This window comes from Cupressus sempervirens, chromosome 10 (assembly GCF_028749045.1).
Source record: "Cupressus sempervirens isolate cs-2001-9-10 chromosome 10, ASM2874904v1, whole genome shotgun sequence".
NCBI lineage: Eukaryota > Viridiplantae > Streptophyta > Pinopsida > Cupressales > Cupressaceae > Cupressus > Cupressus sempervirens.
The window spans coordinates 27,691,553-27,699,164 of record NC_143127.1 but is presented as its reverse complement, the minus strand read 5'-3'; positions in this window follow the sequence as shown (position 1 = coordinate 27,699,164).

The window sequence follows — 7,612 nt, the reverse complement described above, 5'->3', positions numbered from 1 at the left end:
TTTTATCACTTTTTGGTCAAGATTCAAAGTCCATTATCACAAGGTTAAACTCCTAGACAAAATACTTTCTAAAGATCTCACCTAAGTTCAAAACCTTGCGTATAACTTTATCATTAGCATAATCATATCCCTAGTGTCCCTAAATGTCATTTTGACTTACCCTAGTGGTATATTCCATTCATCTTGCATTGTTCCAAAATCCTAGCATCATTTCCACTATCAAACCCTATCGAATTGTCTATCAACCAACTTGTCACCTTGATCACTTACCCTCATTTTGCATAACCTAAACATCATTATCAACCCTAGAACACCATCTCTTGCATAGTCCACCTTGCATACATCAACCTGTAGTGCCATTACCAAGTCCAAGGTCCAACTCTCACCTTCATTTTACATACCCTAACCTTCATTTTGCATACCATAATCTTCATTTTACATACCTCCAAAACGTCACTTTGCATTTTCATTTGCATAGTCTCCCTAGGACATTTGCATCTTGCATATCAAAACCCCACTTCATTTGGCATTTTCCTAGGTTGCATAACATCCTTAAACACCCAAAAATCCAAAAAACACTCATATCTTGCATACCCACATCCTAAGTATCAAGTTTTGACTTGTTTTACCAATTGCACCCCTGTTTTACCAACTAGACACTTCAGGTGTGCAGTTGGTAGTTTCAAAGCATATTTAGTAGTTTCAGAGTGCACTTGATAATCAAGGATTTCATTCTAGGTTCTATAACCCTAATCTACATATTTGCACCTTGCATTGCATCTCTAAACCTTGCAAAACACTCTAAAACACTCAAATCATTCACATTTTACATTTTAGGCACCCTAACACCTCTATTTACCCATTGCATACCTCCTACTTACCAACTACTTACCTTCAAGGCCCCAAGTGCACCAAGGGCACACTTGGTACTATCTGAGTGTAGTTGGTAGTTTAGGTGTGCACTTGGGAGGTAGGGAGTACATTTAGGTTTCCCTCCACTACATTTGTATCCTTAGGTATCATGCCAACACTCACAAGGACACAATCAGCTCAGAGACCTGAAGAACTTTACTAACCTTTGTTTTCTAAGGCACCAACACAACCAAAACCTCGTCCAAGACAAAATAAGAGCAAGAAAACTCAACAAACCTTTGACGAAGACCAAATTGAGGCATCACAACCATTACTTGCGGACCCCTTAAACATGTATCCGCAAGATCACCATCACTAAGAGATGATGCAACAAACCATAAACAGTACACCTACCATGAGGTTTCCTTCAAACACTTCCCATACACATGGGATGGTTCAATGGAGTCCTAACTTTGAACCTATATTCATGTCGATACCACCCAAAGGTGGAAGTGTACTAACCACACCCAAGGATGAACAAATGCACTCCTTTGAATTCAACAAACCCAACGCAAGTACCTTCAACTATAATACGTAAAACATACAACAAGGTATTGTACAACTAAGTGATGACTTTGACACTAACTATGGAATCACTAATGAAGAAATGGCTAGGGCATGTCAAGAACAAAAAAATTACAAGAACTTCAAACTTTTGGCAGCACAAGAAATTGTCAAATTCAACCCAAACTTGGAGGGACCTAAGTCCAAACATCAAACCAACACAACAATTGAAAACAAACCCATGATCAATTTGGAATTAAATAAGGGAAAAAAACCTTTGGAGTTTTCAAACACAATAGTGGCACCTATAAGGTCCCATCAAGAATCAACTTTCAAAATCATCCAAAGTACATTTGAACACATCAACTTTAATCCCTTGTTTGATGAACCACAACCAATGAAGGAAAACAAGACTCTTCCTAAGTATCCCAAAAGGACGTTAAGACTTGATCTCAATCACATGGTGCAACAACAAGACATGTCTATAGGGACTTGTGCTCTAGGGATGCCAAACATACCTCCTTTGGAGGAAAATCCACAAAGTGCACCTTTGCTCCTAACTCTACCCAATTTTATGACATCAAATGTTATGGAGCCTCCCACAAGTACACCATGTGAAACATCAAGTGCAAAAATCCCTATTGATGCACAAAGGAAAATTCTTATTGATATTACACCTATTCCCAAAAGGAACGTTCCGCATTGTCAAATCAACATGATGTCCCAAGGAGAAAGCTCTAACACACAAAGTTGCCAAAACAACAATACCAACACGGTGATCAATTCTGAAGGACATAACCAACTACCCCAATGACATCAACCTGAAATAGTCCAAGGACTTAATGTTTCCAACCCACATTCAACATATCAATAGCAACATTAACCACAATAGCAACAACCTCAAGTGGTACGAGCATCCAACATCCCTAACACACAATCCAACATAAACCCACTTGACTTCCATGCAATGTATCAACAACAAATCTAAAACCAACAAGCCATGTTTGCTAAACAATAAAAGCAACTCAAACAATAGTTAGAATACCAAATATGCCTTGAGCAACAAATTGCATACCATCAACATTTGTTACAACAACAACATTTTCCAGAACAACCTCAATAGATACCTCTACAACAACAATGACATACATGGTCTCACATACAACCAACAGAGGTATCCTAACAAAAACCATAATAAATGGCACAACAACAACACATGGTACATCAATCATAGTTGATATTGAAACAACTGCCACATCAAATACCATAACAAGTACCCCAACATGTGTCACAATAGGGACCCTTTTGTCTTTGAGGTACTAACATACCTCCACCACCTAGTAACACATCACCAAACTCATCAGACACAGAAATGTCAGAATCGAGTAGACATAGTTCTTGCCATAGCAAACGGTCTACTCATAGACACAAAATACTTGAAGGGAAAGCTATCGTGCAAAACCCCAATGAAGAGCTATTACAACAATTCAAAAACTTTCCAAACAAGTTGAGGAATTGGGAGTCCAAAAGAAATAGGCTCTATATATAGAAAGGGACCTATGCCCTAATCAATTTGATAAAATTTTGTATATGCCTCCATTCCTAGAACACTTTGAGGCTCCAAGATTCAAAAAATACTAAGGAAAAGGCAACCCCTTTGATCACATCTGAGAATTATGTGCCTCTTGTACCGAACTTAGTGATGAGCCCACTTACCTAATGAGATTGTTCCCCCATTATCTAGTTGGGCCCGCACTCGAATGGTACTCCAAACTTCCTAGTACTATCAAATCTTGGTCAGAACTTGCAGACAAGTTCATCTCCCACTTTTCCTTTGACATTACAAATGAGGTGACACTTTTTGATTTGTGTTCAACTAAACAAAAGATGGGAGAGCCATTTATCACATTCTTACTACACTGAAGAAGCCTAGTCAGTCAATGCTCACTAGACATTCATGAAGAACAATAAGTTAACTTGTGCATTGAAAACTTAATCCTGGACTTAATGTATGAACTCAAAATCAAGAGTCCAAGTGCGATTTCTAAACTAATGGAAAAATGGGCTAGAATTGAAGATGCTCTTATTCGTAAGGGAATCCTCAAGACAAATAAGGAAAACACAAACACCAACTCATCAATGATAGGGAAAAAAATTTCTCCAAAAATAAGGATGTGACTAATGATGGTATTGTGGATGCCCATACAATTAGCACATCACAACCTCAACAGACTTTGAAAGGTTCAAACCCTATAAATTCACAAAATCCCAATCAACCATCACCTCCACAATAGAAAACTAAGACTTCCACGTAGGATGGACCTCGAAGACATCCTAGAAAAAAAGATAGAAAATTCACACCATTGGGGATACCTTTTGAAACTGCACTACAATAATTACTCAGTAATAACTTCCTACAGTTACCCCCAATCAAAGATGAGCCACTGACTAAAGCTTGCTAGTGGGATGACAAAAAAAATTGTGATTACCATCGCACCAAAGGACATAAGACTTCATCATGTTTCCAACTAAAGCATGCAATATAAGACCTCATTGATGATGGTGTAATCACAGTTGATCCATCACTGCTAGCATCCAACTCTGATCACACTTGTAAATGGAAAACCTAACCTGTTAGGAGCACGCGTAAACAAGAAAACATTAGTTGTAACATGTGCATATAGAAGATTAGAAACCAAAGGAAATACAACTAAAATCTACTTGAGTTTAAAAATTTATGCAACCACAAATAAAATTCCTCACATAACCTCAAAGAAGCTCAACAAGGGCGCCCATAAGAGGCCTTGTTGGTGTGTTTAAGTGTGAGGGATGTAGATGTGCTCTCCCAAAACACAACTATTGAATCCCTCGAATGATAAAATGATATGCAAAATGAGATGATTCTAAGACTAAATGAATGGAGAAAACCTTCAAGAAATGGCTATGAGTGAGCCAATCCTCAAAGGATTCTAAGATATGAGATGGAAGTGCAATGCAAGAAATAAATCCTGTAACATCATACTACTATGAAAGCTAAATGCAAGCTAGAAATCTAAGTAATGCAAACAACTACCAAGGGTTACTTCTAAGCATGAAAATCTCTAAAAAGCTCTAGAATCACACTAGCATGATAACAATGCAAACGAGGGAGATGGAAAATGCTTGAGACAAGGGCTCTATTTATAGGTTTGAGAGAGGCCTTGGGGAGGTGGCATCTATGTGGCATCCACATAGGTGCCACAAGGGAGACACATGGGCTAAGGAGACAAGACATGCAAAGGTCAACATTCAAAGTTTTCTCACACATGTGTGAGAAAACTTAAAGGAAGGAGTGGGGGACAAAGCTATAAGAAGTGTGGAAGGTGTGAGAAGTGTGAAGGGTTTCTCACACATGTGTGAGCAGACACTTAGGAGCTAAAAGGGGTTTAGCAAGGTGTTTAAGATAAATAAGTAGGCTTAAGTAATGGGTAGGTTTAGAAGGATGAAAGTGATGGGTGTAGACTAGGTTTTAGGATAGGTTTAAGACTAAATTAAATAGGCTTTAATTTATTCATAGGTTTAGAGAATTTAATGGAATGGAGGGAATTAAATAAATAAGATTTACTTAAAAGGGTATTTATGGAGCTCTATGCATGAAATAAATTTAATACATTAGGGAGGGAAGTATTTAAATTAAATTTAAATACATTAGGAAAGTGAACCTATTTAATTAAATAAATTTAATTAAATAAGTAGAAGAATATGAAAAATATAATTAATTAGTAAATAACTAACTATAATGTCAAAGGAAATATTAAATGAATTAATATAGTGTTTAGGACAATTTTAAGTGTCTACATTTTGCCCCTCTTTGATGTGATGTTGGGACGACATTAAATCAAAGAAAAGAAAATATAGGTTGCCCCATAAAGGATAGGAGTCCTAGGATGTGTGTCAAAGTGATGACAAGGGAGGAGGGTGCCCCCTCGAGGAAATGGGGTGAAAAAGGAATATATTTTGACCCATCTTCTTGAAAATAGACACAGGAAGAAAAGGGAAGGAAAAAGGCTTAAAAGAAGGCCTTGCATGACTTGTTGGGAAGATCAAAATGAAGTAGGTTGAATTGGGTAATGATTTAATCTAAATGCATCTTAACTACATGAATGCATGGGATTCAGTTGTGTTCATATGGGAGAGCACACCCTAGTTTGATATTGCAAGAGGAGTTATGAATCAAATGCTATAGAAGCATAGATGACAAAATTCCTTTGCATGGACTAGACTCTCAACAAAAATAGAAAATTTAGGAACATAGATGTAGGCTTCATGGTCATGATGGAAAATATGACATATACACATTGAATAGGTCTGGGCACACTCAAATTCTTGTTAGGGATCTTGGTAGAAAGTGTGCTTACCCGTTGCCCCTAGTGAGCAATGCATAACCATAACTCAAAAAAACCAACAGAGATGTGCGAAAGAATCATGAAAATAGATCATATCACAAAATGACGCATGTAATCAGGTTAAGTCATTCAAATGATACCAAGATATTTAAGATCAAGGCACACTTGAGAAGGCTATTACTAATATACAAAAATAAATCGACAAAAGACTTTATGACCAAGTAGTCATTCAGTCTACAGTTCTTGCCATAAGCTTTATTCTGATGGTGAATTTGTTAACCCTGTGTAGGAAGGATTCATCCTGTAAGGAAAAAAATAATTGTTTGATTAAAATGTATGGAAATGTTTGTGATTATTCGCTAGCAATTATGTGGAAGGAACAAGGTTCTCAAATAAGTTAGTCTCGGTGTGAATTTGTGTAAGTTTATTTGCAATCACTATTTGATAAGCTCAGTTTGATGGGGTGAAGCTCAGTGTCATGAGATAAATAGAAGAATTTGGATAAGATATGATAAGATAATGGATGAATTGAATTGGAATGGAAGGGGAATGTGAGAGAGAAAGTGATAAATGTTCTCTAGAGAAAAGTGTGTTTAATGGAAGACTAGACATTTGACCAAAGTATATGTAAATAGATGAAAAAATGAAGGAAATGATTATGGAAATGATTTGAATGAAATGATTAGAAGAAGGGAATATTAATGCAATCAGATTTCCACAATCTATAGTAGATATTACTTAGTTTCTGGATTAGATTGTGCAATGATTTTTGCCATCAACATTTTGAATCACACTACATGATCCATCATCAGGATGAAAGAGCAAGAGATGTAAAATAGTGAAAGAGATGAGAAGGGAATATGATTAGATTAGAGGAGAAATGAATTGATTGAATGCATTGGAAGAAGTAAAAATTGATGGAAGGTGGAAAAGATTAGAACCAATGACAAGGGATAACCAAGGAATGGTAAATTGATGGGAAGGGTGGAGATATCTGAATGGAGGTATAGTATGGAGGACCAAAGGATATGGTATTGGACAATGGGGAACCAAGGACCATATTTCAAAAGAGTTCAAATGCCCCATACCAAGGATAGGAAAATGGAAGGAAATATCATAGGAAATGATACATGAACATAGAAAGATGGTGTGAAGGCTATTGTATGGAGGAAGGGAAGGCATGTGGATGTCCAAAGCATGGATGAACAATTTTTTGTTGTGCCTCTAGTATGGATCACAAGCATGGGCATGAAAGGGGAATGAATATGGGATATGGGAGGAAGGGTATGAATATGATATGGGTAATGATATGAAGGATAGGGATGAAATGTGGATATGAAGTGGATGAAATGGATGGGATAACCAAGACCAAGAACATATAAAAGAAGGATGGAAGTATATAGGAGTATGGATGGAAAATGGATGAAATGAACATGAAAAGTGTTGGTGTTTGAATGCTGGAGGGTTTTCAATTATCCCAATGAGAATATGACATATCTAGGGGCAGCTAACTCCCATTTTCAACATGTCATTTTAGACACTGGGCCAACTATAAGGCATGACCCTTCTTCTACTTCAGGTGCTAAACCTAGGCGAGTAGACCTCAGATTCAATTGATACCATACCAATGCAAAAACATATCCCTAAATCTATTAAGCAGATGAGAACCCTTATATCTCCTAATAACTCATGAAACAACATCAATCTACATTAGCTAGATGTAGATCTATGAATCTCAGAAGCTGAGTGAGGGTATTACATTTAGGTTCTTCAACATGAAAGGGTAAAACATGTTTGGTTAATAATGTTAA